At 36.5% G+C, this 21,216-nt stretch overlaps 1 protein-coding gene across 1 annotated transcript in view; it reads right to left on the reverse strand.

The window, feature by feature from the left end:
- The window catches only part of SUGCT (succinyl-CoA:glutarate-CoA transferase), a gene marked incomplete at its 5' end in the record, with an annotated part of 825,119 nt that overhangs the window by 525,130 nt on the left and 278,773 nt on the right, over positions 1-21,216 (reverse strand).

A 21,216-nucleotide genomic window follows, 5' to 3' on the forward strand; every position in this document is an offset into this window, starting at 1 on the left:
GAGAGGTTTTTCACTATAGGGCGCATGCGCTCGCCAGACAGACAGAGACAGAGAGACAAAAAGCGAGAAATCACCCCCCAGAGGGGATGGCCACGCCGCAATCCCTACTCCTCCGTTCTCCTCTCAGGATCTTGGGCACACACGCACACACGCCTGGCGTGGGTTTTAAGCCACCAGGTCCGGGACACGAACCACGGTCGACTATGTGGGAGTCCAGTGACATAGCCATTACACTAACTGCTGGTTCCCATGCAGAAACTTCTTAATCTAATATAGTCCCACTTGTCTATTTTAGGGATAAAATTTTTAAAATAAAAATATAATTGAAATTTAAAACTCAATGAACAGGTTACAGAACATATTAGACAACTGAAAGGGAAATTACTGGTTGGATTAGAGTTTTTCAAAATTAATCTGAATTCCACACCAGGTGCATGTGCATGCATTCCCAAAATCCCAGAAGAATAATGGAGGAGAATGGACTGTGGCATGGCTATCTCCTCTTGGAGGACAATTTCTTTCTCTCTCTCTCTCTCTCTCTCTCTCTCTCTCTCTCTCTCTCTCTGATGAGTGCACACACACTATGATAAAAACCTAAAAAAAAAATTAACTAGAATTCAGCAGAGGAAAAAAAGTTTGAAAATGTAAAGTGTGATTAAGAGACAAAGAGAATAAAATTAAAATATCTTGGGGCCAGCTCAACTGATCAAAGAACCAGTAAAGTACTGTGCAGAAGTTTGTTTTGTTTTGGGAGGTTTTTGCTATAGGGCACATGCACTTGCCAGAAAGACAGAGAGAGACAGAGAGATAGAAAAAGAGAAATCACCCCCCAGGGGCGATGGCCACGCCACAATCCCTTCTCCTCCATTCTCCTCTTGGGATCTTGGGCACGCGTACACACATGCCCGGCATGAGTTTAAGCCACCAGGTCTGGGACTCGAATTGCAGTCGACTACATGAGAATCCAGCAATATAGCCATTACACCAACTGCTGGTCCCTGCTGTGCAGAAGTTATATCCCACATGTCTGACCAAGGTTCAGATCTTGGCCCCATCAGTTTTACACCAGATGCACAGGGTCCTGATGAGATGGAGAACTGAAGGAAAAAGAGTTGCAGTGTAATCAGGCCCCAGTGCAGGAGGGAGGTGCTTTTTCTTTCTCTCATACACACACATATATGTCCTCTGGCATAAAAATAAATAAAATAAAAATTGAAATATCTCACTAGAGTTACAGATGGAGAGAATATAGAAAATTTGGGAAATTAAGTATATTAAAAAGATGATGTATGAGAAATATACAGAATTGCTTAAATCTATAAACTTGGTAAATCCAAAGTGTAATAAAAAATAAAAATATAACTAGGTAAACTGTTGCAAAACTCAAGAATACCAAAGAAAAATAGAGGTTGTTGAAATCAGTACAATAAAAAGGACAGGGACCAGCAGATGGCATAATAGTTACATCACTGGACTCACATAGTTGATGGAGTTCGAGTCCCAGACCCGAAAGCTTAAGACTTGCACTGAGCACATGTGCGTGGGCGCCAAAAATCTCAAGAGAGGAGAATGGAGAAGAAGGGACTGCAGCATGGCCATCCACCCAGGGCGAGAGGAGGGGGATGACTTCTCACTTTCTATCTGTCTCTCCAGTGAGTGCATGCACCCTATAGAAAAAAATCTCTCTAACAAAAAAAAAAAAAAAAAGATTGCTTGTAAAGAATGTCAATTAGACTTTCAGAAGAAATATCAGAGCAATTAGAGAAGTTAGGTGAGGATGTTGAGATGAAATAACTGTCAACATAGAATCTTGACCTAACTAAAATATTTTTAAGGTATGCTTGAAATAAAGTCATTTTCCGATGAACAAGATCTGAGAGAGCTTGTCACCTTCAGATCCTTACTGAAAACTGAAGTTATTTCTAAAGAATATACTTTAGAAGAAAAAAAGGAAGGATTGAGATGGAAAAAAATGATGATACTATAAAATAAAAAACACAAATACATCTTAGAAAACACTGATGTAAATAATAATAATGACCATGGCAGCAAAAGGAATGAAGCACTAACATTTCTCTTCAAGAAAGAACCTAGTACAGAGTGATGTCAGCAAAATGGTAGAATAGGATACTCTACAACACCCCCTCCACACTGAGACACTGATACAACAGTACACAAGTTTCTTTTGTGAGAAATCCCTAAAATAAATGTAAGAGACTCCTGCACTATAGACAAGCACAAAACCAGCAACATCAACACCCTCTATAAGACAATCTTTGACATTCACTAACCACAGGCCTTACTACCAATTCAGCTCAGCACAATTGGAAGAAAATTCTGTTCCCAACTTCTGCCTGGGAAGGTAAAGAGAAGACTGAAACATGTCCAACTGTGTAGGCTTTTCAGGGGCTGCCATATGGATTAGTTTCTGCCTTGCCTTAATCTATGTGCTGACAGAAAAGGGCTGACAGAAAGTTGAAAGGGGTTGAAACAAATGCATGAGCTCACTCACTCATTCACCATAGCCCCTCCCTTGCCTCAGCACAGAATAACTGTGAGAAACCCTCAATTCCCAGTCTCTGCCTGAGGAGGGAGGGAGAGCATGCATCCAATGTACCAGCTTTGTTTGTTTGTTTGTTTGTTTTGTTTTGTTTGTGGAGGAGGAGTGGCTTCCTGGTTTCTGCATCACACAATTTAAAGCGTTAACAAGACCCACTATAGTGTAGAAGCAGCATGCCTGTGCTCTGGCCCCTGGCGTGCCTGAGATTCCAGGGAGTGGTTCTCAAAGTCTCCACTGACCTGCTCCACTGAGATGTGCATTCTAGCAGTGAGAGGCCACCTCCTTAGGAAGACAGGCTGCTTTTCTGGAACACCCCCAACTTTGGAAAAGCATAAGTATTTATTCTTGCCTTACCTGAAATGGCCAAAATGAGCCCAGGGTTGATAAAATATTAGCTTCTCTGCAAGTCAGGCTGCTCCATTTTTTTTCTCCCAATGTGATTCTTGTTCAGCAGAACATAGAACACAAGGAATTAGACCAGCTATAGTCTGTGAAATCAGTTTTGCTTTACAGACTGATTCCCTTCACCCACTTTCTCTGCACACAAATCCTATTGTGACTATTCAGAGACCCATGAATTATGAACCTCCAGACAGTTTATAGCTATGACAGGAGATACAAAACTAACTTTAAATGTTGTTCAAGTTGTAGGTTTCAGCAAAGGTCAAAGTACAGTCTCTATGAAAGGCAATATGGAAGACCATAGCACAGTAAAGATAATTGATAACAATTCGATATATATTCCAAAATCATTCAAAGAGTAGATTTCAAAATGACCGGCCCTATAGTGCAGCGATTAGGTGCTGTGTGGAGGGAGCCAGATCCCACATGGTTGACCACGGTTCACATCCTGGCCTCGGAGACTTAAAAAACATGCTATGCATGTGTGCCCAGGATCCTGAGAGGATGGCAGATTGGAGAAAAAGGATTGCAGTACGACGAGCAGGTCCACTGGGGGGTGCTTTCTCTCTCTCTCGCATATGCTCTCTGGCATGAAACCCCTCCCTTGCCTCAGCACAGAATAACTGTGAGAAACCCTCAATTCCCAGTCTCTGCCTGAGGAGGGAGGGAGAGCATGCATCCAATGTACCAGCTTTGTTTGTTTGTTTGTTTGTTTTGTTTTGTTTGTGGAGGAGGAGTGGCTTTCTGGTTTCTGCATCACACAATTTAAAGCGTTAACAAGACCCACTATAGTGTAGAAGACTGTGGGCCACTGAAAATAAAATAAAGTTGAGCGCCTTTCAGAGCTCCAAAGAATCTGCAGTACCTCAGATAAACACAAGAAGAAGCAATAAATTATGAGCTCCTGAAAAAGAAACAGGCACATTTCTCTAACTGGGAGTTTAGACCCAAGTTCAGAGAAGATGGAACCACACAATAGATCTGAGAATTCTCCATAACTCTAGACATGTGAAGATCTTCCTCTGAGCAAAGGTAGTCAGTCAGTCCTTAAAGACTGAGACAGCTATTTTTTTAATTTATGAATTTCAACATGAAGTTACAAAGGAAGCAAAGAAACAGAAAAATAGCCTGATAAAAAGACCAAAATAAAACTCAAAATAACAATCTTAAAGAAACAGAAGTACATGAATTATCTGACAATTCAAAATAGTCATCATAAAGATAATCAATGATATTAGGAAAATGATGTTTAAACAAATGAAAATATTTTTTAAAAAGGAAAGAAAACATAAAAAATAAACAAGTGGGAATTCTGGAGCTGAAGAATACAACTGAATTTAAAAATTCACTAGAGGGATTCAGTAGCAGACCTGATCATGCAGATGACAGAATCAGCAAACTCAAAATCAGGTCATTGGAAATTAGTGAGACAAAGAAAAAAAAAGAAAGAAAGAAAGCCTACAACTTATGAAAAACTATTGAGTGAACTAATATATACATTATGAAAATTCAAAAAGGAGATGAGAAAATAAAAATTTATTTTAAGAAACAATGACCCAATTCCAGGGATGAAAATTAATGTCCAGACTTAAGAAGCTTAAAGGATACCAACTATAATAAACACACAGAAGTCTGCATAGAGATACATTATGATCGAATTATCAAAAGTCAAAGAAAAATATAACTTATCACTCACTTTGTATAGGGAGCCTCCATAACAAAATCAGTGGATTTTTTTTTTTCAGCAGAAACCTTGTAGACCAGATGGGAATGAGATGGTATATTAAAAACAAAACAAAAGTAAACTAAACAAAACAAAAAGAACAGTATATCTCACAAAACTGTTCTTCATAAAGGAGGAAAGGTATAAAAGGAAAGTTCCTCAATATTAAAACAAAAAATTATTTTAAAAAAATGTTAACTGTTTTTATTTATGAAAAAAACAACAGCTAATATTATAGTCAATGGGGAAAAAAAAAGTTTTTATATTAAAACTTCATAAAAAAAAAGGATGCCCACCTCACCACTTGTATTCAGTATAGTACTAGCAAGAGCAATTATACAAGGAAAAAAGTATTCAAATTGAAGAGAGTAAAATTATTTCTATTTGCAGATGATATAATTGTATATGCAAAAAATTAAGACTTACATAATTAAAGTCACAGAAAATAAACTTGACATACAAAAATCAGTAGCACTTTGTATACAAATAATGACTTAATTGAAAAATAAATCAAGAAAATAATCCCATTTACAAAATAAATTTTAGGACTGTGACAGTAGCACAGTGGTCAAACATAAGGCCACTTGGAGCAGATCCCAAATGACTTTCTGCAGGCTGAAAGTCAGCTTGAAAAGCATTCCAGGCACATGTGCATGCAGGCCCAAAATCCTGATGGAAAGAAGAAATGGAAGAGAAGGGATTTTGACATGACAGCATCCTAATGGAAGGGTTCTCTCTCTACGTCTTGCATACACACCCTCTGACAATTAAAGAAAAATAAATACATATGTTTTTAAAATTCCTAGGAATGAATTTAACCAAGGAGGTGAAAGATCTGTTGACTTAAAAGTATAAAACATTGAGGAAAGGAATTAGAGATATGAAAAAAGAGAAAGATATTTCATAACTGAAGGATCAGAAGAATTAATATTTTTAAATCTATACTACGTAAACTGATCTACATAGTCGATACAATTATCAAAGTCCCCATAGCATTATTCACAGAAATTAAAAAAAAAAATTCACATAGAATAATAAAAGACCATGATTAGCCAAAGCAATTCTGAGAAAGAAAAACAGAATTGGAAGCATCACACTTCCTAATTTAAAACTATATTACAAAGCTATGGTAATCAAAATAGCACACTATTTGTATAAAAACAGAAACACAGACTAGTGAATTAGAACAGAGATCCCAGAAATAAATCTAAATATACAATCAACTAATTTTTGACAAGGGCACCAAGAGGACACATTGAGGAAATAAAAGGCATGAGAAAAATGAACTTCCCACTGAGATCATCAGGTGAGTTAGTGGCTAAGATACTGAACTCCCACATGGTCAGCAGCAATTTAAGTCCCAGACCCAGAGGCTTGAAAACTACACAAGCATGTGTGTGTGCATGCTCAAAATCCCAGGAGGAGAATAGAGGAAAAAGGATTACAGCATGGCCATCGCCACGGGGGAAGTGAGGGCAGTAATTTCTCACTTTTCTTCTCTCTTTATCTTTTTCTCCCTCTCTTCCTGAGTACACATGCCCTATGGAAAAAAAAAAAAAACTTTTAAAAAAATGAGTTTTTCACATGAAAAGGAATAAAATTTTACCTTTTTCTTTTACTATACACAAAAATAGACTCAAACTAGATAAAAGACCTAAAGATAAGAACAAAAATTATAAATGTTTTAAAGAAAATATAAGGGGAAATCTACTGGACTTTGTCCTTGGCAATGATTCTTTGTATATCACACCAAAAGCCCAGTACACAAAAGGAAAAATAAAAAATCATATGAAACACAGAAGCTTCTGGACAGAAACGGAAACAATCCACAAAACTAAGTAGCAGCCTACAAGTTGAGAAAAAGAATATTTTCAAACCATATATCTGACAAGGAGTTAATAGTCAAAATTTATAAAGAACTCAAATAATTTAATAGTGAAAAGGCAAATAATTTGATTTTTAAATGAGCAGAAAATCTGCATAGACATGTCTCCTAAGAACACTTAAAAATAATCAACAGGTACATGAAAAATGCTCAAAATCAGAGTACACATGCCCTATGGAAAAAAAAAAAAAAACTTTTAAAAAAATGAGTTTTTCACATGAAAAGGAATAAAATTTTACCTTTTTCTTTTACTATACACAAAAATAGACTCAAACTAGATAAAAGACCTAAAGATAAGAACAAAAATTATAAATGTTTTAAAGAAAATATAAGGGGAAATCTACTGGACTTTGTCCTTGGCAATGATTCTTTGTATATCACACCAAAAGCCCAGTACACAAAAGGAAAAATAAAAAATCATATGAAACACAGAAGCTTCTGGACAGAAACGGAAACAATCCACAAAACTAAGTAGCAGCCTACAAGTTGAGAAAAAGAATATTTTCAAACCATATATCTGACAAGGAGTTAATAGTCAAAATTTATAAAGAACTCAAATAATTTAATAGTGAAAAGGCAAATAATTTGATTTTTAAATGAGCAGAAAATCTGCATAGACATGTCTCCTAAGAACACTTAAAAATAATCAACAGGTACATGAAAAATGCTCAAAATCATCAATCACTAGAGAAGTACAAATCAAAATCATTATACCTTTTCATACCTATTGAATTGCTATTATCAAAAAGTCAGGATACCAAATCAGGTGAGGGCATAAAGGAAAGAAGACTCTTGTAAACATTAGTGGAAATGTAGATTGCTCTAGCCATTTTGTAAAACAGTAAGAATTTTTTTTAAGAAATTAAAAATAGAACTACCATGTGACCTAGCAATCTTTTCTGAACGTATATACCAAGGAAATAAAATCACTACCATATAGAGATACCCACACTCCTATGTTCATCACAGCGTTATTCACAACAGCAAAGATGAAAACAACCTAAATGTCTGCCAATGGGCCAATGGATAAAGGAACTATGGCACACATATACAAGAAAATATTTTTTAGCCCTAGACAGTACAAGATCTTGCCAAATGCCACAACACAAATGAATCTGGGAGACATAAAGAAAAGTAAAATAAGCCAGGAACATAAAGAAAGATATTTCACATTCTTGCTTATATGTAGAATCTAAAAAATAAATAAATAAGAGTAGAAGAATTAAAATACAAATAGAGTCAGGAGGAGGCAAAAAAGGAAATGGGGAGATGAAGGTCAGAGAATACACTGTAACAATATGTAAAATAAATAAATCCAGAGATCCAATGTACAAATGAGGACTATAAGTAATAAAATTGTACTGTATATGAGATTCATAATAAATGAATAGATTTTAGCTAAAATCTTATCACATCAAAAAATTGGGTAACTATGTGAGATGATAGATATATTAATGTGTGTAAAGTGGTAAGCTTTTTACTACCTATACGTATTCGTAATATCATGCTGCAAAAAGGGGAAGGGAAGTTCTACACACCATGCTTAATCTACTCAGAGCCTGAGGACACGGGCCAAGGCGCTGCTACTGCCACCCTAGAAATTTCATCTTCTCAACCAGAGGGACGTATGTGTTCCATCTGTGCCTCACCTTGGGCCATAAGACATCATCTACCCTAACTCTTTCAGCCACCATAGCCACCAGCATTCTTTCCCCATTCATCAAAGGGGCCCACATACACAATACGTAATCCACACAGGGTCTCTGAATACCAGCTCAGGCACTACCACTACCTCCACCAATACCCGCATCTCTTTAATAAGTGGGGTCTCCATTCTGTATTTCACACAGAGCCTGAAGATGCCACTCCCCCCAACACTGACCACCACCACTAACAACAACATTGCCCTAAACCAGTGGCATCCCCATGCATAATGCATCCTCCACCCAGGATCCTAGGATAACAGCTCAGCAGGCACTGTGCACCTCCAGCAAAGCTCCACCACTATCTCATAAATAACAAAAGGAATGTTTAAACCCAGAATACTAGGAAACTAAACAGCATGCTTCCAATCCAGAACTGAGTCAATAAGAAAATTACAAATGACATTTAAATTTTCTTGAAACAATTGAACATGAATATACAGTATAGCCAAACCTATGAAACAGCAAAAGTAGTACTAAGAGAGACATTAACAGAAATAACTGCCCACTAAAAAGGAAAAAGAAAGATCTCAAATAATCAATGTAACAATGCTCCTCAAAAACAGAAAATCAAGAATAAGCTATATCCATAATTAATAGAGTAAAGAAAAAAATAGTAAAGGTCAAAACACAAATTAACAAAACAGACCATCCAAAATATAAAAGATCAGTAATACAAAAAGTTCATTTTTAAAAAGATAAATAAAATCAACAAATTGTTAGCTAGACTAAGAAGAAAAGACAGAAAACCCAAATAAATATAATTAAAAATTACAACAGATACTTCAGAAATGCAAAAGATTATTAGAAACTATTAATATTGAGACCAGCAGATGGCATAATGATTACATCATGGACACCCACATACTTGACTGCTATTCGAGTCCTGGACCCAGAAACTTGAAACTCATACTAGGCATGTGGTCATGCATGCCCAAGATCCTGAGAGGAGAATGGAGGAGGGGATTGTGGCATGGCCATCCCCCCCCCCCAGGGGGGGATCTCTCATTTTTCTGTCTGTTTCTCTCTGCCTCTCTGACAAGTGCACATACCCTATAGCAACAACAACAAAACACACATATACACACACACACACACACACACACACACACACACAGAACAGAAACTATTAATATTATGAATGGATCAACTGGTGGCATGCTGGTTAAGGTGGCTGAATCCCACATGGCTGAGTACATGGGTCAAGTCCTTGACCTACTGGTTTGACTAACATTCTGGGTGTACATGTGTGCCTGCCCAGAATCCCAAAAGGAGAGACAGAAATGGAGGATAGAGTATTGCAGTGTCACCATTCCCCAAGAGGGATGTTTTCTCACTTTCTCTTTCTTTGTCTATCTCTTTCTCTATCTCTTTGGCAAACACATGCTCCCTCTGGCAAATTAAAAAAAAAAAAAAAAAAAAAGATTAAGGACAACTATATGTCAGAAGCTGGAAAACCTAGGGAAAAAAAATGGATAAATTTCTGGATACATATACTTCACCAACATTGAACGAAGAAGAAACAGACCAATAAAAAGCAATAAGAATGAATCAGTAATAAGTATCCCAACAAGAAAAATGGCAGATCCAAATAGTTTCACTGCTGAATTCTATATAAACTACAGAAGAACTAACACCAATATCAAACTTTTCCTAAATCTAAGCAAAATCTTTTTATGAGGCCAGCATTATACTGATATGAAACTCAGACAAAGACACAATGATAAAGAAAGTACTTACCAATAACTGATGAATATAGTTGCAAAATTTCAGAACAAAATACAGCAGCAAAATTCAACAGAACATCAAAGCACCATGATCAAATGGGATTTGTCCAAGAGATGTAAGGATAATTCAACGTAAATCAATAAACATGTGCACCACATCAATAGAATAAAGGGCAAAAACAAAAAGATCATCTCAATAGATACAGAAAATTGATAAATACAACAGCTTTTCATGACAAAACTTACCACAACTTAGGTATATAATGCACCTCAACACAATAAAGGCTATATATGACAAACCTACAGGTTATATCATACTAATCAGAAAAAAAGGTGAAAACTTTTCTTTCAAGTACTAGAAAAGACATGGATGTCCACTTGCACCCTCCTACTGAACACAGTATAGGAAATCCACACCAGAGTAACTAAGCAGGAGAAAGAATTAAAGAGCATCCAAATTAAGGGGCAGGAAAGGAGTTAAGATTTTCCTGTTTGCAGATGACATAATCTTACATACACAGACCAGCTGATGGTATGGAGGCTAAGGCACTGGATCCACATAGCCAACTTCACGGTTCCAGTCCCAGGCTTGAAAATCACACCAGGCACATGTCCACGCATGTCCAAAATCCCTAGAGGAGACTGGAGGAAAAAGGATGCACTGTGGCCATCATCCCTAGTGTGTGATTTCTCACTTTCCCTCTCTGTTGAGTGCATGCACTCTATCGTATATACACACACACACACCAAATAAGTAAATAAGTAAATAAATAAAAGTAGTTAAGTTCTGTACAATCAGCCAGATTGCATGTGGCTTATCATAGTTTGAATCCTGGCCCCAGTAGCTTTAAAAGCATGCCAGTTATATGTGGGTCCATGCCCACATGACAGGAAGGAAAAATGGACATAAAAGAAGTGGCAAGATTGTGCCCCGTGAGTGAGTATTCACTCTCTCTCTGTGTTTCATTCCCTTTGTCTCTATTTATCTCTTTCTCTCTTTTCTCTTCCCTGTGTCTGTATGCACACACAAAGTTCCAGGATACAAAATCAACACACCATAGTGGTTTTATACATGAATAATGAGCTAACTGAAAAAGAAATTTTAAAAGCAATCACATTTACAATAGCAAAAATAATAATAATAAAATACAAAAGATTAAATTTAACCAAAGGAATTATTTATTTCTATAATAAAAAACTATAAAACAATGATAAAACAAAAGGAAAAGACACAAGACTGAAAAGAATTTCCAATTTCACAGTTTGAAATAATTAATATTGATGGAGCCAGAAGGTGGCATGGTGGTTGGGGTGCTGGACTCCCACATGGCCGACCATGGTTCAAATACTGCACCTGGTAGTTTGCTTTCTTACTTTCTTTCTCTCTCTCTCTCTCTCTCTCTCTCTCTCCCCCCACCCCGGGCAAATTTAAATAAATAAATAAATAAAATTAAATTTAAAAAAATTAATATTGGTAAAATATTTATATACCCAAAGTACTTCACAGAATCAATGCAGTCCGTATTAAAATACCAATGGCATTCTTCACAGAAATAGAAAAAAGAATCATAAAATTGATGTGGAACCACAACAAAAACTCTGAATAGCCAAAACAATACTGAATAAAAAGAACAAAGTGGGATTTCACTACCTAACTTTAGAATATATTGCAAAGGTACAATATTCAAAACAGCCTGGTACTGGCACAAAAAACAGACACATAGACCAATGGAGCAGAATAGAGAACCTAAAAATAAACCCACATATATATAGCCAACAGTTTTTACAAAGGGGTCAAGAACTACTGTTAGAGAGGTTTGTTGCTTGGGACTTCGAGGCGAGCTTGTGCCCCAACGCACCTCATCCAGACACCAGTTGCAGCAAAAGGCCTTGCCCGTTGGCAGGCTGCCTGCAGCTGGAGGGCTTAATGTCTGAGACCCGTGGTTCATCCACTCCCCCACTCACCATTGGACTCTCAGGTTTGTTGCTTGGGACCCTGAGACAAGCTTGTGCCCCTCCCCGCACCATCCAGACACCTATTAGCATGAAGAGCCTTGCCAGATGGCAAGCCACCTGTGGCTGGAGGGATTAACAGCTGGGACATGTGGCTCATCTCCTCCCCCAGTCGCCGTTGAACTCTTAGGACTTCAATGTTTCGTATAGTACACCATGACATGTCTTCTTGGTTACTGAGTTGAAGGTCAGTAGCTCAATTTCAGGCACACCTGTTCCTTAGAAACAGGGAGGACTTTGGGTCACCCAGGACCAGCAACAACAGTACAAGGTGCTGGTGAGCAACAGAGAGGCACAGCAGAAGAGAGGTTATCAATTGCCTATTCCTGCACACTTTTGAATGCTCAGAGATACCTTGAATAATTTAAAAAGGAACATATTGATTACCAGATGACTAGAAACCATTGCAGAGCCACAAGAAATATGATAAACCAACAAAATTCTCCCTCAAAGAAAAACGTTAATTCTTTATCACCCACAGACAACAAAATGGAACTCATGGAAATGTCAGATAAACAATTCAGAATATTTACAGTGACCAAACTAAATGAGATGCAAGAGAAAGGAAACAAAGAGCTCCAGGAGATGAGGAAGTCCTTTCATGATTTGAAAGAAGAAACAGACAAAATGAAATTGTTAGAGATGAAGAATGTGATATAGGAAATCAAAACTTCCCTCAAAGTATTAAAAGTAGATTAGATCACACAGAAGATCAAATCTCAAATGTAGAAGACAATAACTTTTGACCTAGAAAAAGTTACCAAAAAAACTGAAAAAACCACCAAGAAAATGATATTATATGAGAAATACTAGATACCATTAAGTGCTCAGACATTCAGATAATTGGTATTGTTGTAGAGTACAAACGAATGAATGACCACCAAAGCCAGATTAAGTTTAAAGGTAGTCTCTATTAGCTGGCCAGTGACTATAGCCTGAGGTTCGAGGGCCAAGAGTCAGAACTACAACACCAGCCAAAGTTTGGGGTAGCCTCTTACAGGGATCTGTTGCCAGGTGTGCAGGATTCCCATGCAAAAGCAGTTACAGAAGCTGAATCAAGCAGGTTAATTATTTCTGAGGAGAGTGGGGTTTCCATGTAAGCAGTTATATTGCTAAACAAAAGGGTTTTGGGCTAGTTAGCAAAGACAGTAGCATGTATAGGATGTCGTCCTAACTGCAGTGTTCTATATGGCTAGCATGAGCTATTTTCTCTTGGAAAGAGCAAACAGGTTTACAGAAGCAGACAGCCATGTTAGGGTAAGGGAACAAAATGGATGAACAGTTGCTCATGTGCAAGATCTGATATGTGGCCTTCCACAGTATCCCAGAAGAGGAAGAAAAATAATAAGGGCATTGATCATTTATTCCATGAAATCCTGGAAGAAAACTTTCCAAACTAGAGGGGCATTCAAATATCAAGAACCAAAAAATACATAGGACCCCAAATAGAATCAACCTAAGAAGATCCTCTCCAAAGCACATCATAGCCAAATTGGCCAAAACCACAAAGACAAGATACTAAAATTGGCAAGATGGAAATGTCAAGTTACTTACAAAGGTTATCCCATCAGGCTAACATCAGACCTCTCATGAGAAACAATGCAGACAAGGAAACAATGGGGAAATATAGTCAAAGTGTTAAATGACAAGCAATTTTGGGACCAGCAGTTGGTATAATGGCTATATCGCTGGAATCCCATGTAGTCAACCGCTGTTCAAGTCCCGGACCCAGTGACTTAAACTCACACCGGTTGCATGTGAGTGCATGATCAAGATCCCAAGAGGAGAATGGAGGAGAAGGGATTGTGGCATGGCCATCCCCCTTGGGGAGTGATTTCTCACTTTTTGTCTCTCTGTCTCTCACTGTCTTTCTGGCAAGAGCAGGCGCCCTATGGCAAAAACCTCTCAAAATAAATAAGAAGAAGAAGAAGAAAGAAAAGCAATTTCAACCAAGAATACTATACCCAGCAAGATTATTCTTTGTATGAGAAAAAAAGATAACAACATTCTTGGGTAAACAAAACCTGAAAGAATATACCAACTCCAGACCAGCTCTTCAAGAAATTCTGAAGGGAGTGCAATACCAGGAAAACTAAAAAGACAGACAGATACATATAAGAGAACAATAAACAACCAAGAAAAAATGTCTCACTTAATGATAGGAACATGTTCAGAAGTAGCAACAGTAACATTGAACATTAATGGATTAAATTATCCAATCAAGAGACACAGACTGGCTGAATGGATTAAACACACACAAACACACACACACACACACATAAACTATCTATCTGTTGCCTACAAGAAACACTTTATGGGGAACCAGCAGTTAGCGTAATGGCTATGTCGCTGGACTCCCACGTAGTCGACCGCGGTTCGTGTCCCGGACCCGGTGGCTTAAAACTCACGCCGGGCGCGTGTGCGTGCGTGCCCAAGATCCCGAGAGGAGAATGGAGGAGAAGGGATTGCGGCGTGACCATCCCCCCTGGGGGGTGATTTCTCGCTTTCTGTCTCTATGTCTCTCTCTGTCTGTCTGGCGAGCGCACGCGCCCTACAGTGAAAATCTCTCCAAAAAAAAAAAGAAAGAAAGAAATACTTTATGGATAAAGACATACATAGACTAAAAGTGAAGGGCTGGCAAAAGGTATTCCATGCAAATGGAATTACAAAAGGGGCTGGAGTTGTGACACTGATTTCAGACAAAATACGTTTTAAGACAAAAACTGCAAGAAGAGACTAAGAAGGGCATTATATAGTAATAAATAGGCTAGTTGATAAAGAAGACATAACACTTATAAATATCTATGTACCCAACTCAGGAGCAATTAAATATGTAAAGGAAAGATTGCTAGAGCTAAAAGGAGAGGTAGGTTGCAATACTATAATTGTTGGGGATTTCAACACCCTGTTACCTCCTTTAGACAGATCTTCTAGACAAAAAATAAGCAGAGAGATACAAGACCTAAATGATACTAAAAATCAAATGAGCTTGACAGATATCTATAGAACTTTCCACCCTAAGACCAAAAAATATACATTTTTCTCACCCCAGCATGGAACCTTTTCAAATATTGACCATATGATAAGATACAAATCAAGCCTTTATATATTCAAAGGCATAGAAACCAAATCTAGCATCTTCTCAGACCATGAATGAATTAAACTTGATGTTAATTTCAAGAAAAATCCTTGAAAATACACAAAGACATGGACACTAAACAACCTACTTCTGAATAACTTCTTAGGTATTGTAGAAATTAAGTCTGAAGTAAAAGAATTTATGGAAACAAATGATAATGAGTACACAAGTTTCCATAATCTATGGGACATGGCAAAAGCAGCCATAAAAGGGAAATTCATACCAATTAGTGCTCATAAGAAAAAGCTGGAAAGGTAGCAAATAGACATGCCTCAGGGAATTGGAAAAACAAAAACAAAATGCCAGGTGAAAAGAAATAATAGATTCGAGCAGAAATAAATGAAATAGAAAATAAACAAACTATACAGAAAATAAATGAAAGAAAAAACTGGTTCTTTGAAAAGATTAACGAGATCAACACACCATTAGATCGATTGATAAAAAAGAAGAAAGAGAAACCAGATAAATCAATTATGTAATGAAACTGGCAACATTTCAACAGACGCAACAGAAATACAAAATGTCATTAAAGGAAACCATAAGCGACTATATGCCAACAAACAAGAGAATATAGAGGATATGGACCAATTCCTGGATGCATATAATCAACCAAGATTGAATAAATAGGACATAGAAAACTTAAACAGACCCATAACAAGCCATAAGATTGAATCAATAATAAATAACCTCCCGACAAAGAAAAACCCAGGTCCTGATAGCTTCACTTTTGAATTCTACACAACTGTTAAAGAATAGTTAACCCTCATTCTACTCAAATTATTTATAAAGATAAAAAAGGAAGGAGACCTCCCAAATTCATTTTATGAAACCTCTATCATCCTCATTCCCAAAACAGATAAAAAGACATGATAAAAAGGAAACTACAGGCCAATATCCCTAATGAATATAGATGCAAAAATTCTCAACAAGATACTAGCAAATTGCATCCAACAACATATAAAAAGAATTATTCACCACGACTAGTTAGTCTTTTTTCCAGGGATGCAAGAGTGTTCAACATAAGAATGACCATAAACGTAATACACATATTAACAGAAAGATTAAAAACCATGTGATCATTTCAATTGATGCAGAGAAAGTGTTTGATACAATATAACATCCCTTCATGATTAAGACTCTCGGTAAGATTGGTATAGAAGGGTCATTGCTCAACATAAGAAAAGCCACATATAAAAAACCTATCGCTAACATTATACTGAATGGGAAAAAGCTAAAAGGTTTTCCACTAAAAACTGGTACTAGACAAAGCTGCCCACTTCCTCCACTACTTTTTAATATAGTTCTGGAAGTCTTAGCCAATGCAATCAGAAAAGAGAACAATATAAAAAGCATTCAAATAGGCAAAGGAGAGTTGAAAATATCTTTATTTGCAGATGACATGAAAGTATACTTAGAAGGCCTAAAGGTTTCCATGATAAAACTTCTCAAAGTAATAAATGAATACAGTAAAGTAGCAGGATACAAAATCAACATCCAAAAAATCTAAAGCATTTCTATAAACAAACAACAAGTTGAACAAGGTAGATCCAAAGAAAGGAATCCTTTTTACCACAGCCACAAAAAGTATAAGATACCTAGGGATAAACCTAAGAAAGTCAAAGATTTTACAAAGAAAACTATGAATATTTTTAAAAAGATATTGAAAATGACACAAAAAAGTAGAAGGACATTCAATGTTCCTGGATTGGAAGAATCAATATAATCAAAATGGCAATACTACCCAAATTAATCTATATATTTAATATAATCCCAATAAAAATACCAGAGACATTCTTCACAGATCTAGAAAAGACAATCATAGAATTTGCCTGGAATCATAAAAGACCTCATATTGCCAAAGTAAGAAGAGTGGAGTGGGCAGCATCACACTCCCTGACCCCAAAATATACTATAAAGCTGTGATAATTAAAACAACATGATATTGGGGGGGAAAAAAGAGGCATGTGGACCAATGGAACAGAATATAGACCCCAGAAATAAACCCCAACACTTACACCCAATTGATTTTTGACAAAGGATACCAGTCAATCCAGTGAGAAAAGGAAAACCTTTTTAGCAAATGATGCTGGAACAACTATGTCTCCACCATTCATTTTAAGTTGATTTTTGTTAAAAAAGATCTGAACCTAAGACCTGAAACTATAAAACTACTGGTGGAAAATACTGGAGAAACTCTGGGAGACAATGGAGTAGGCAAAGACTTCTTAAATAAGACTCCCAAATCATGGGCAATAACCACTAAAATAGTCAAGTGGGATTACATCAAATTAAGGAGTTTCTGCACTGCAAAGGACACAGTAATTAGTATGAACCTACAACCCTCAGAATGGGACAATATTTTTGTAAACTATGCCTCAGACAAGGGACTGATAACCAGAATACACAGGGAACTCAAGCAGCTAAAAAAAAAAAAAAAAAAAAAAAAAGGATTAATCCAATTAAAAATGGGAAAATGAGCAGAACAAAAATCTCTCTAAGACATATAAACCATCAAAAGGCAGATGAAATGCTCAACATCCCTCATCATAACGGGGATGTAGATTAAAACCACAATGAGATACCACATAATCCCTGTCAGAATGGTGAAGAAAGTGATAAGTGTTGGTGGGGTTGTGGTGAAAGAACTCTCCTATACTGTTGGTAGGAATATAAATTGGTCCAGCCACTCTAGAAAACAATATGGAGGTTCCTCAAAGATGTACAAATACAACTACCATATGATCCAGCAATCTCACTTCTGGGTATCTATTCAAAGGACAGGAGAAGGCTTAGTCAGGAAAGTGGTTGCACATCAATGTTTATCGTAGCATTATTCACATTTGCTAAGACATGGAACCAACGCAAATGTACACAAACAAATGAATGGATTCAAAAAAATGTGGCACATACATTCTATGGAATACTATTCAGCCATTAAAAAAAAAAGATCCTGGCATTTGATAGAAAGTGGTTGAACATGGAAGATTTATTGCTGAGTGAAGCAAGTCAGGCTATGAAAGTAAGATATTGTATGTATCCACTTATATACTGACTATCCACTTAATATATACCAACTATCTGCACTCTATGCTAGAAATCGAAATATTAGAGGGCATAAAAGCAATGAAAATAGTTATGGATGCTGAAGACAGTGGACCTGTAGGCGGGTGGAAGAGTACAGAGAAGGAAAGCAGGAGAAAAATAGGCATGACATTTGTGGGACACAGAAATGGATTATTACCTGTTGATAATAATATGTATAGTATTCTCAATTGGACTGGTCTGAGAAGCAAATTCTCTTTACAAGTCAAATGTTGTATAGCAAGTGAATACTAAAAAAAAAAAGAAGAAGAAAAAGAAAGAACAATCTGAAAAAATTATGAAAAACTACTGACAATGATGTGGATAGTAATGTATTTGTCTTTACTGATATGCATGGTAATCGTGGTGAAAAAAGAAATGTTATACACTGTAAAGATATATGTGATTAAATGTAATCTAAAACAATAATAATAAATAAATTTTTAAAAGGAGAAAATTTTGAAAAATAAAAAGAACCATCATTAGATAAAGGATAGTTTTTTCAATGGTGCTTGAAGAAGTGGATATCATCATGCAAAGAAATAAAACTAGATCTCTGCTTCTTACTATGTATAAAAATCAGCCCAAAATAGATTAAAGACTTTTACTTAAAACTGCAAAATATAAACCTATTAAAAGAAAACTTAAGAGAAAACTACAGGACTTGACCTAGGCAAATAATTTTTTAATAAAATTTCAAAAATCATAGGCAATAAAATAAAAAACAGACAAATGGAATTATATCAAACAGAAAAGCTTCTGCACAACAAAGGAAGGAAACTGACAGTGAGAAAACAACCTAAAGAATGGAAAAAAATGTTCATAACAAATTGACAGTGAAAGAACAACCTAAAGAATGGAAAAAAATGTTCATAAACTATACATTCAACAAGAGACTAATTATCACAATATTTAAGGAACTTAAACAATTCAACAACAAAATAATAATTCAATTATTAAAAACCTGAGCAAATAATCTAAATATGTATTACTGAAAAGAAGACATACAAATGGCAAAGACATTTACAAATGCTCAACATCACTAATCATCACAGAAATGTACATCAAAACCAGGAGATATCATCTCACTCCAGTTAAAATGGCTGTTTTCAAAAGAGAAAAATAACAAATACTGGTGAGAACATAGAGAAAGGGAAATTTTTTAACTCCTTTTACATTGTTGGTAGGAATGTAAATTGTGCAGCCATTATGAGAAACAGTATGAATGTTCCACAAAAACCTAAAAATAGAACTGTCATATGATGCAGAAATCCCAACATTAGGCACATATTCAAAGGAAAGGAAATCATTATACGAGAGATCTATTGCAGCACTATTCCCAATAGCCAAGAATGAAATTAACCTAAGTGTCCATCAACAAACTGATTTTTTTAAATGTGATCTTCTATCTATTTTTTTTTTTTTAATTTGGGAGAGGATTTGCTATAGGACGCGTGCACTTGCCAGAAAGACAGAGTGAGACAGAGAGACAAAAAGTGAGAAATAACCCCCCAGGGGTAATGGCCACGTCACAATCCCTTCTCCATTCTCCTCTTGGGCATGCACACACACACGCCTGGTGTGAGTTTAAGCCACCAGATCAGGGACTACATGGGAGTCCAGCAACATAGCCATTATTTTCTGCTATAGAGCATATATGCTCATGGAAGAAAGAGAGAGACCACAGAAAGAAGAAAGAAAGAAAGAAAGAAAGAATCTATTTATATCCAACAAAATACTATTAAGCTGTTAAAAAATAAATAAAGTCTTTTCATTCAGGGCAACGTAGATGAACCTGAAGGACTTCATCTTAAGGGAATACAAGCCAGGCACAAAAAGAGAAAATCACCACATTCTCACTCATATGTAGAAACTGAAATAAATAAATATAAATAAAATAAAAACAAAAGCAAAAAACATTGTCCTCATAGAAGTAGAGAGCAGAATAGTGGTTACTACAATAGAATAGGGGAAAGAAGGAATAGAATATGGGGAAAATTGATTAATGGCTATAAAATTAGAGTTAGATAAGAGAAATAACATCTAGTCTCATATACAGTAGAGTAACTATAGTCACAAAGTAATGTGTTTAACATGATGAATGTGCCAAATAACCCAGTTTGATCATTATATGTTGTATCCATGCACTGAAAAAAGTTTCCCAAAAGTATGTACAAATATATGACAATTAAAATCATTTTTAAAATATAGGGTCAGACAGTGGTGCAGTGGTAGGTAGTACAACACTTTGTGCTGCTGGACCCACATGGGAAGGTCCTGAGTTCAAGTTCTGCCATATATATGTGTGTGTGTGTCTATCATCTATCATCTGAGCTAACTGAGGCAGGGGGTGTCTCTTTCACTATCTCTGACTCATAAAGGGTGATAAATGGATTTTTTAAATAATAATTTAAAGCCATTAACCCCCAAGCCTGCTACATGGGGCAGGAAGCAGCAGCAGTTAGTGAGGCCAACTGAGACAGGAAGATCAACTCACCCTCCCACTGCCTTCTGACTGCTCCAGTTAAAACCCTCCAGTTCTGTGCCACGTGAACCTGGTCTCAAGAAACTGGGAAAGTTACCAAAATCTAAAGCTGACTATATACACACTTCTCTGATTGGAAGACAAGGCCCTCTACCAACAACACATCTGAGAAATAGAGTGCTTCCTCCTCACTGACTACAGAATCAACACTAGAAAATAGGAAGAAGTGTATAATTAATAAATGACTAGAAACCAGCACAGAAGCACAAGAAACACGGGAAAACAAGGAAACATCTCTCCCTCAATGGAACAGAGCAACCCTTCTTCAGCCATACACAGCACAAAAGAATTCACTGATGTTGGAAAACGAATTCAGAATATTCATGGTGACAGAGATAAGGAAATCTTTTCACGATTTGGAAGGGATATAGACATCATAAAAAAGAACCAATCAAAACTTCCAGAGATGAAGACACTAATACAGAAAGTAAAGACCAC

Source organism: Tupaia chinensis, unplaced genomic scaffold, assembly GCF_000334495.1.
Source record: "Tupaia chinensis unplaced genomic scaffold, TupChi_1.0 Scaffold000088_1, whole genome shotgun sequence".
Taxonomy (NCBI): Eukaryota; Metazoa; Chordata; class Mammalia; order Scandentia; family Tupaiidae; genus Tupaia; species Tupaia belangeri.